The following is an 11,205-nucleotide window of genomic DNA, read 5'->3' as shown; positions in this document are numbered from 1 at the left end:
GAAATTTTCAGCACTATGCTAGTTTGATTTTTCTCTATTTATTCAAATCAGCATTTTCCTGGGGTGGACTTGACCTTTGAGATTTGATGTTGACGCCGCCATCGTCGTCGGAAAAGCGGCGGCTTTAGTCTTGTTCTGCTATGCAGGCGAGACAAAAACCTTTGGATTAAATATAGTTGGGATTCTCTACAATTTATAAAAGAGTACATGTAACCTACCTTTAAAATCTACTGAAGAAGCATCAACCTCTGGAGCATTTATCATTAGTAAAGCTGAAGCATTTCCTTCTTCTGCTAATGTCATTTTTACCTCTGGTGTGCAGTTTCCGTATTCTACCAGTGCGATCCATGGTTGCTTTGGTATTTGACTCTTCGGCAGTGAGACACAACCATAGACATTACGAGACGGTCGCAGCAGAATGCCTTTGGCTTCTTTGATAGTCCCTGTTGCAAAGCGGCCATTTTCTTCTTTCTCTGTCGTGAGGTTTTTAGAGACTGGATGTTTGTAGGTAAGGATAAGGATGGCTGTTGTCCAGGTGTCCGACTGGCTGTAGAGGTCGTAGTTCTGACCCCATGAGGGCGGTAGAAGAAAACATATGATCCATAGGTGGTGTAAGAAATTAGGCAGGTCTTGGATGGATGGGGGTAGAACCCTCATGGTTGTAACAAAATGATATCCCTGGCGATCTGCGTGTAGAATGATATAAAATTACAATAAAGACAATTAGATGAATCTGTTTGATGAGGATTATCTACATATCATTCCAGTGACTCCAGTCTACAGATCATGACAACTTCTGAAATGACCACAGAAACAAAAATAATTATCAATTTTTCAGAATACTTTGAAGTATAGAGGGAAAAGAATGCATAACTCCTATTTTTATTAAAATTGTATAATATGGGGACAAAGTTATTAAACTAGACTAAAAAACAAATTTCGAGTAATAATTTTTATCTAACTAGAATTTTTCTGAATATCCAGTGAAAGTAAATAGTAATCTGAAGATGTATTTAAGCTGTCAAGATCATGAGTTGATTGGCAGCCTTACCTCATTTGCACACAGTCGAATATCACAATATCTTGGTAAACTGCTATCACCAACAGAAAGTGCAACCCAAAAATACTCAGTTTGGTAACTTTCTTAAAAATAACTTCTGCAATTGTGAAAAAAATCGACAAAACATCAGCTAAGTTTGTTACCTTAGCACAAAAACGGTGTTAGCTATTAACACGATTGGTATTCTGAAAATTGTGATAGCATGAAAAACATCTGGCCCCCGTGGTAACACCACGCATGGTCATGAAATACACAGTGCTCATCACACAAAACCAATACGCTGTGTTAGGATGGAAGATATTAACACAAACTTTGGTATTCTGAAAATGGTGTTAGCAACAATTTTGTTCCAAGATAACACAAAAATTTAACATTGCGCAAAGGAGAGGTTATGTTGCCAGTTGGGAAAAACAATGGATGCACCTTTCCTAGTAGATGTAAACGTCAAAAACAACATATACTGTCACATATCTATCGTCTGGCAGATCTTCCTGTAATTTTCTTTCATTTTCCAGCTTTTCATCTACCTTTCTCTGTACTAACAATGATTAAACAACAAAATCTTTAATTTGGATTATCAACAAAATCATCATTATATCATGAATTATTCATTTGTATCATATAATAAAAACAAAAAAGAGAGGAAAACAATTAAAAGCATAGAAAAGCACAAACAGCAATGAAAAAAAAGAACACGGGATTGGGGAACACTTCTATAATATTCATAAATTTTTAAACCCTTTTTTGATGGTTAATGTGGTTAGTTTCAATTAGAATTTTCAACTCTCAGTGCTTGTATAGGGTATCTCTTATCTATCTCTGTCCACCAGAGACGTCAATCTATTACATTGAATGTTTCAAATGGAAGGGGGAGTGAAAAAACATTTAAAAATTGTTTGCTGATCGCTCTGCGCACCAAATTATAAGGAGCGCACCAAATAAAATACAATTTTGCATGTTTGATAATATTTCTATGTCAAGTTAAATGTTTCTTAAAGTTCTTTTCAAAATTTTGCATTGCATAGATCTACTTTTCAAGCGGCGTCCGGAACGTTAGCGATCAACAATGGGAAACAAGATGGCGGCGTAAACATTCGGGCAAGTCTCTGACTTTTCATATTTTTATCATTTTTTTAATGAATTCTTGTTTAAAAATGAAATCGATAGCGTAGAAATGTCGGAAATTAAGTTGTATCCCATTTACATGATTTAGATCTAGGGCTAGATCTCTTAGAAGGAAAGAAATCTCGGGGCGAAAGTTTGAGGTTTTTTGGCGGTACATGTATTGTAGATGAATGCAATGAAATCCCTGGCTTCGTACTCGTAGAGAGTAAGCATACGTTAGTAAATGATTTTTACTCTCTAGAAGCCTCCTTGCTATGTAATGTGTTGGGGAAGAACAATAGGAAACAAGATGGCGGCGTAAACATCGGGCGAGTCTCCCCCGTCTTTTCATATTTTTCTCATTTTTTAAATGAATTCTCGTTTAAAAATGAAATCGATAGCGTATGTCGGAAATGAAGTTGTAACTTGTAATGTATCCTATTTTCAGGATTTAGGGCTAGATCTTTTAGAAGCAAAGTAGAAATCTCGGGGGCGAAAGTTTGAGGTTTTTTGGCGGTATGTGTAGATGAAAGCATTGCCAATAAAAAATCCCTGCCCCTGGCTTCGTAGAGTAACTCAGTAACTAAGTATGAGTAAGCATACATTAGTAAATGATTTTTACTCTCGACTCTAGAACTGTCTTACTCTAACTCTAAGTCTTAGTCTCCTGGCTATGTGTGAGTAGCCAGGCGGCTTCTAGAGAGTAAAAATCATTTACTAACGTAAGGTTACTCTCATACGAAGCCAGGGCTTCTATCTCATAGACCCACACAAAGGAAGCCAAAACCTGAAACTTTCACCCCTGAGATTTCTACTTTCCTTCTAAAAGATCTAGCTCTAAATCATGTACATGGGATAAAACTTCATTTCCGACATTTCTACGCTCTCGTTGTTATTTTAAAACAAGAATTCATTAAAAAAAATGAAAAAATATTGTGAAAAGACGGAAGAGACTTGCCCGATGTTTACGCCGCCATCTTGTTTCTTATAATATTGTACTTCACTACTTCCCCAACGTTACGCGACGCTCGCGTCCGTATCGTTGGGGAAGTACAATCAGAAACAAGATGGCGGCGTAAACATCGGGCAAGTCTCTTCCGTCTTTTCACAATATTTTTTCATTTTTTTTGATGAATTCTTGTTTAAAAATAACAACGAGAGCGTAGAAATGTCGGAAATGAAGTTTTATCCCATGTACATGATTTAGAGCTAGATCTTTTAGAAGGAAAGTAGAAATCTCGGGGGCGAAAGTTTCAGGGTTTTTTGCGGTACACGCAGATGAATAAGGGAGGACTCCCTGGCTTCGTATGAGAGTAACCTTACGTTAGTAGTAAATGAGTAAAGTAGTAAATAATAATGAGTAGCTATGTGTGACTTTACTGCGGCAGCCCGAACACGTACTGTGTTCGGGCTGCGTTGTGATTCACCCCGGCTCACCAGATCAAACCAGATGAGCATCGGGAATCAATCAAAAATACATAAAATTGCACAAAACTGTTACAAAGGAATCAATACATACTTACAACTTAAGGCGCAATATGGGCGGCCCTCAAAACTTCGAAATAATTCCCCAAAACGAAGCAAAAACGTCGGAAAATTTTGCCGGTGTGCATTAAAAGTCGTTTGTACAGGAAGCAATGGAGGATCGATATAGCCTTTTGACGAGGCAACGAGATAAATTGATTTTTATCTTCGTGCTAGCAGAAAACAAAAACAAAAGAAAAATAATAGCCTAATCCTTATAAAAACAAAAAATAAAATAATAATCGATTATAATACGTTTATAATACGCTCTTCCTATTAATTTTACCGTTTATTCACTGAGGATCCTATAGAAATATACTAGAAGTCTTTGACAAAAGGCTATCGTATGAGGCATGCGAGAAAGGGTAATATGAATATTCATAAGTCTAACTTAGTGGCGTAATTTCTTTTTCGATGGTTTGGCTGCGTGGCAGCCAGTGAATAAATCACTATTTTAACGGCCTTTTGTTTTTATTCGATTAGCTTCTTTTCATGTAATTTTTTTCTTCATTCTTTTCTCGTGTTCTAATATTATTTCTTAGTTCTCCCTCGTGATTTCTTTTCACTTTCTTTATTTTTTATCCCCTTTTCCGTTTTGTTTTTATTATTTTCATATTTTGTTCATCTACTTTTCGTTTCGTAGTTGATTTTCTTTTCCTTTCTTTACTGTTTCATTCTTTTCTTTTTGACTTTTGCTCTTTTTTCTTCGTTTCTTGTCTTTTCTTTTCTTTTCCCTTTCGTTTTCTTTTTTATTCTTTTTTTCTTTACTTTTCTACCTATTGTCTCTATATTTAAATTAGTTTCTTTATCATCTTTTTTTTTTCGAGAGAGATTATGCACGTGGTGTCGCACATTTTTTTTAATATGCATAATTGAAAACAATTGATACACCTTGTGAGTAAAAAGATAATTTGATAGCCTATTTTATGTGGTTTGTATTGACGCTTGAAATGATGAAGCCTATTCTTTGCAAATAATTTATTTCCTTGTATTATATTAAGAAGTACTAGTAATTTGATATCATTTCATGTTTGTATTTGAGTATTATTCTATTGTTGTAAATTGTTGTACAAAATAATTATTCAGCCTTTGGCTGCGAGGCATGTTTTTAACAAACCATTATTGGATTGATTTTAGCCATATATATGGCTGCTATTTTTTCAAGCATTCAGCTTACGGTAGCTGGTCTCTGCATTTGAATTCATTTGTTATTGTTTACATGAATTATGTCTATATCTTCTTATAACCATAGGCGGCGGAAGTGGGGGCAGGGGGAGTATCCCCCCTAAATTTTAGGTGGGGTTACGAACCCCCCTAAATTTTTTGTTGATAACCTTTTTTTTTTGCTTCAATTTTTTTTGCTTGTCATTTTTTTTTGCTTTTCAAAAAATGTGGTGCCCCCTAAAATTGTTGGCTTCCACCGCCAACTACATTGTCACCGTTGTAATTTGATCATTATGTATGTTTGATTTTAAATAATTGTTATATATTTGCAATTTTGAATAAATGCAGAAATACCTGCTTTAAAAAGAAAGAGAAATGCTCGCATATATGACGTCACAAATAAAAAAAAAATAAAACTCTATTATTAGCCCGGGGGTGGTGGCTCAACTTACCCCGCCTTCCCCTATATATATATACATTTTTTTTTTTTACCACAACCGGCTGGATACGTCTTTCTCAGGCAACATCTTCCCACTAGCGTACCTATACTGCCCCCCCCCCCTTACGAGTCACACTCACAACCCATGCAAGGGACGTGTCCCTAGCTATGCCATCCCCCCCCCCCCCCCCCCCCCGATGAGTCACAACTGATTCCTGACAAGCCACCATAGTGGCCCCCTCCTTTGAAGTTGAATACCTTCTTTTTTCTTCTTTTTTTTTGCTTGTCAATTTTTTTCTGGTACGAAATCCTTTATTTTTTTTTTTTGCTTGTCAAATTTTTTGGCGGACGGTTTTGCCCCCCCCTGTGGAAAATCCTAGGTACGCCACTGGCCATGACGTATTTTTCTTTACTTGGGCAAGTGTTGGTCCTGAAAAGGACCACCCAATCTCTTTAAAAAATAATAAAAAAAGACGTGTTGCATTTTGACCAAGAAAGATCAGTATGGAATCCAGTTGAGTACTATACCCAGTTGTTGTGTGTCCGGACAGGTTGTGTGTCCGGACGATCAATTTTAGAAAGTCATTTGGAAAAATTTACAAGCGAAGTTTCATCAATTTTTCGTACAAAATGTAAGGAAATATTATGGAGAACAAAATGGAAGATGATTACAACTATTGAATTCATATTTTTAGTGTAATCCAAAGACAAAAAAGAAGGCTTCAAAAATATAAAGTGTCCGGACACCCGATCCCCCATCCTAGATTAGGACACAAGTAATAATATTGTGACCATGCAGTAACAAACTCCAGTAGACTAATATTATATTAAGACCACTTTAATTTCGAGTTAGTAATTCAAGATCAGTTTGACAAGTGGAATTTCAACTTGTAACTTTTTAAATTGACTGGTCTAGCTTAGTTGATCCAGTCTAATTTCATATGGACGAATATACGCGCAGCACTGAACCAGTAAGACAAGTAACCAATGTTGCAATTTCCAGATCGAGTTACCAGTTGAAATTCTACTGGTCAGACTGGTCCAGTTTAAACTGGTTCTTTGTGATTTATTACTTTCTCCATTAGTTTGTGATGGAGGGCAAAGCACGTGCTCTTTCCGTAACCCGTTGGGAGAATCACGAGACTGTCATTTCCTCTCTGGGCCTCTTCCAGGGCCTGTTTTTGAGGCACCTTTAATTTTATTGCAAATTCTTCTTCAAGTTCCTCCATATTTGCAACGCGAACTACGTTTCTGACGTCAATGTCGACTCAATATTGACCTTGATTCTAACTTATTACATCTCTAATTTAAAAAAAAAATGTATTTTGTAAACGCAGTCATGTTTGTTCATAATATACAGATTGAGATAAATATAATTTTAATGAAATGAATTCTTCTTTAAATAATGTTTTTTTTTCTATGTTAAATGCAAGCAAGATTGATATCCATTACTGAAATACCTAAATCGCGATTTATTTGAAAAGCAAGTTCGTGATTCGACCGAAGTTTTCTTATCTCTTCTTGTAATGCATATTCATTAACCTTAACAGTGACGACATCTTATAAATATTCATGTTGCGCATGCGCATACATGTTTTTCATTTAATTCAACATGGCGATTCGTACGAAATCCGAAAATTGATCCTCTATTGTACGATTCCATCGAATTTTCGTAATTTTAAGGAGAACGTATCTCGAACTCAGTTTGTTTAGGTAAGGTCAGTCCTAACTGTCGTATTTTTGGTTTCGTTTTATCATCCATGTTTTTGTAATTTAGCGATTAATCTAGTGCATCAGTGCACTCCGGTGAGAACGAGTGGGAGCGTTCAGGACCTCGACACTGTCTAAAGACGTCGTGTCGAGGTTCCCGGGGCAATGTGTGACTGTGAGTGGGTACTGACATGGTAACTGTCAGTTGGAACAGAACTTGTTAGATAAAACGTCGGACTAGTCCTTTCAATGTCACTCATGAAAAGCACCCCAGCTTTCAGAGAGACGCGAGCAGTGCTGGTGCCGCGCCGGGCTCATTCAACAACCCTCTCTCGATACGGTACGTTTAGCCTAGGCAGGGCCTACTCTGTACAATGCAATGTACCGGTACCGTACCGTACCCGCGAATATAAGTTTGCATGCACTGCATCAATCATCTCCGCGCATTTTAATTTCGATATGTTATCAAAATACCTTTTTCAATACAGACAGTATGAGTAAATAAACGATGGATATGAAAGATATCGAAGAATACAATCTTACCAAAGTGATTTTCGTTATATGGGTGTTACTGTTATGTTCCCATATAAAAATCTGAAAATTGTCGGCTCCGTTGACCTCACCTCAGATTAGGCTTTGCAAAGAACTTTGTTATTATTTTCGACGGTAAAAAAAACACATCACATTTGCAATTCGCTGATACCCAATTTTCGTTATAAAACCAGCAATAGGTTGCGCCAGTTCTCAAAAAAATATGCGTTAACGTCATTTTGCTAATCTTGTGGTGCTAATATATAACGTACAAACAGTCACCTTCAATTAATTATTGTTTGTTTTGTTTGGTGTAAAAAAGAAAAATCAGTGTGTTTCATTTTTACAAAACATATGGACATAATTATACAGAATGATAGAATACAATCATGTACCGTATACATGTACCGGTACATGGATTACAGTCATTTGCTTTGATTGCATAGTTATAAGGCATTTATTTATTTGCTGTATCTATGGCATAACTGTGTGAAATATATATATTTTTTGTTATATTCTGTCATATTTAATTCACAATACTGAACTGCGCTGATTATCTTGAAATCGCATTCACGTGGCCATTCATATATTTCTTTTGTTATCCTAAAGAAGAGTTAGATAAGATGCAATTAGACTGTGGAATATTCTCCCTGTTACTACAGTTACCAGCACTGCAGTAGCCAGGGGCAGCGGAACCTGGGGCAGGGGGCACTTGCCCCCCCCCCCCCCCCACAAAAAAAAAAAAAGAAAGATAGAAAGAAAGAAAGGAAGAAAGGAAGAAAGGAAGAAAGGAAGGAAGGAAGGAAGGAAGGAAGGAAGGAAGGAAGGAAGGAAGGAAGGAAGGAAGGAAGGAAGGAAGGAAGGAAGGAAGGAAGGAAGGAAGGAAGGAAGGAAGGAAGGAAGGAAGGAAGGAAGGAAGGAAGGAAGGAAGGAAGGAAGGAAGGAAGGAAGGAAGGAAGGAAGGAAGGAAGGAAGGAAGGAAGGAAGGAAGGAAGGAAGGAAGGAAGGAAGGAAGGAAGGAAGGAAGGAAGGAAGGAAGGAAGGAAGGAAGGAAGGAAGGAAGGAAGGAAGGAAGGAAGGAAGGAAGGAAGGAAGGAAGGAAGGAAGGAAGGAAGGAAGGAAGGAAGGAAGGAAGGAAGGAAGGAAGGAAGGAAGGAAGGAAGGAAGGAAGGAAGGAAGGAAGGAAGGAAGGAAGGAAGGAAGGAGGGAGGGAGGGAGGGAGGGAGGGAGGGAGGGAGGGAGGGAGGGAGGGAGGGAGGGAGGGAGGGAGGGAGGAAAGAAAGAAAGAAAGAAAGAAAGAAAGAAAGAAAGAAAGAAAGAAAGAAAGAAAGAAAGAAAGAAAGAAAGAAAGAAAGAAAGAAAGAAAGAAAGAAAGAAAGAAAGAAAGAAAGAAAGAAAGAAAGAAAGAAAGAAAGAAAGAAAGAAAGAAAGAAAGAAAGAAAGAAAGAAAGAAAGAAAGAAAGAAAGAAAGAAAGAAAGAAAGAAAGAAAGAAAGAAAGAAAGAAAGAAAGAAAGAAAGAAAGAAAGAAAGAAAGAAAGAAAGAAAGAAAGAAAGAAAGAAAGAAAGAAAGAAAGAAAGAAAGAAGAAATAAATCTCCGAGGGAAAAAATGCCCTATTTTTTTAGATGGAAAGTTCCCCTTTTTGTAAATAAAATATACCCTTTTTCAAAATGAAATAGCCTTTTTGTAGTAAATCATAATACATTCAAGCTGAGAAAATCACAAAATTTTTGACTTGCGCTTCGCACTCGCATCAATTATTGTTTAAAAGGGTACTCATTCTGTTCTTGGTTACATAAAGGGCTTAGAATGTTCAATTTTCAGGTTGGAATATCGCAAAATTTTCAGCTCGCGCATCGCGCTCGCATCATATTCGATTTGTGGGATATGTATATACCCGATTATATTAACCAGACACGAATGCAGTCCTTATTAGGTTCCCTTTCGATATAGTAGCATATTAAAAATTTCAGCTCGAGTTTCGCGCTCGCGTCAATAGTCATGAAACAATAACTGCTCAGAATGTTTAATTTTCATGTCTTTTATTACATGAAAAGTCCAAAAGTTGGAGCTCGCGACTCGCGCCCACAACACCTCTCAATAATGCCCTTTAACAATAATTAACGCCATAGACCAAAAAGCAAGTTTCACAATTTAAATAATAGGGCCTAAGTATATATCTTATCAATCAGAAATCACTTCAAAAAGGCTTGATTGCTCAACTTAACTATGCAAAACTACTTCACGCAGATGATAATATCATGGTGAACATATCCGATTGCACCAAAATTCCTATTTTTACATATATATTTATATTTTTATGAAAATTTACAAATAAAATAAGTATTTGGTTGAATGATGATGGTGGTGGTGGTGGTGATGATGATGATGATGATGATGATGATCAAAATGAAAAGAAAATTTAAAGGCAATTTATGTAAAATTATGAAATACTAGATTTGACTTTGGGTGAGATAGATGTGGCGTCAAGAAAATATGCGAATAATATATCGTTGGATTTTTTTATGACACTGATAGCCCGAACTATAGTGCAGTAAGATATAGGTTCAAAGGAGGTTAAACAACGCAGTCTTCTCCTCGCATTGTTGTAATATTACTAATAATATATACAAACGACTGTATAGGCCTACAGAATCAAGCAATGTTCTCTGCAAGATGACTAAAGGCTAGTCTGCAGGCACAGACCCTGATTGAAACTTTGATCAACCAGTGGGTCTCCATTCAAAGACTAGCACATACAAACGTTATGAGAGGCCTGCAGTAAACAAGGCACTATATAGACTGCGCATGCAGACCCTTAACTCGAGTGAAGGGTTTGTACAGCAGTCTAAATAAAGGCCATCGCACACCTTACGACTACATGGTCCTATTTTCTCAAATGTGAATGAAAAGTAGGCCTATATGTTTACTAATATAAGAATTTTTTAATGACTTCAAGAATTTATTTTGGAGTAAATGCAAAATTAGTTACAAATCGTTGGTTTCGCATGTATTCAAATGTTGGTGTTGATCTTTTTTCTGTCAAAGAAAAAAAGGAATGAATAAAAAAAATTTACCCTACTTTACATACAGTGTGTGGCAAAAATAGTCAATCATGACTTATTGCCATGCAAATAAAAACAAGGAATGGAATGGTATAGCAAATCGTACGATTCAATTAACTTTTATTATAATAAGGATGATAATATAGTCACAGATTTGAATATTTATATGATGATTTAATTTAGAACATTAACATATTCCATGTCTCAATATTAGCATCCAATCTTACTATATACGTTTTATTCCAAAATTGGGTCACAGATCGGAAGGTGTGCGGTGGCCTTAAAACAAGTTTTGGTAGAGGCGTCTGGTGTAGTGGTTCTGAATCCCGTCTCTTAATGAGAGGGGTGTGAGTTCAAATCCTATGCAAATCCTATTCAAGGTGTGAATTTCCTAAATTTACCTATATATTGTGCTGCACTCAACCCAAGCAAAGACTGAGCTGCAATATATAAGCCTAAATAATTATGTTGCATATATGCACACATGTATATACTTTAATCAATTATCATTATTCTGAGTGTTAGCTTATTCGACTGACACACCTGCATACCGGTGGCACACAATTCATAATAACATATTGAGATTGAGATTTACTCTTTTCCGCTCA

The 11,205-nt window shown here is 36.5% G+C and overlaps 1 long non-coding RNA gene across 1 annotated transcript; it reads right to left on the bottom strand.

Annotated features, from left to right (window-relative positions):
* Positions 1–217: 217 nt before the first annotated feature.
* LOC135157731 (uncharacterized) lies at positions 218–7,735 on the bottom strand. Its single transcript, XR_010296713.1, has 2 exons — positions 7,545–7,735; positions 218–686 (listed from the first exon to the last, which is right to left on the bottom strand). It is a non-coding gene; the product is annotated as an uncharacterized LOC135157731 (long non-coding RNA).
* Positions 7,736–11,205: the final 3,470 nt, after the last annotated feature.

The sequence above is a fragment of the Lytechinus pictus genome, unplaced genomic scaffold (assembly GCF_037042905.1).
Source record: "Lytechinus pictus isolate F3 Inbred unplaced genomic scaffold, Lp3.0 scaffold_19, whole genome shotgun sequence".
NCBI lineage: Eukaryota > Metazoa > Echinodermata > Echinoidea > Temnopleuroida > Toxopneustidae > Lytechinus > Lytechinus pictus.
Note: the sequence above shows the minus strand (reverse complement) of the source record. Positions and strands in the feature narration are given on the sequence as shown.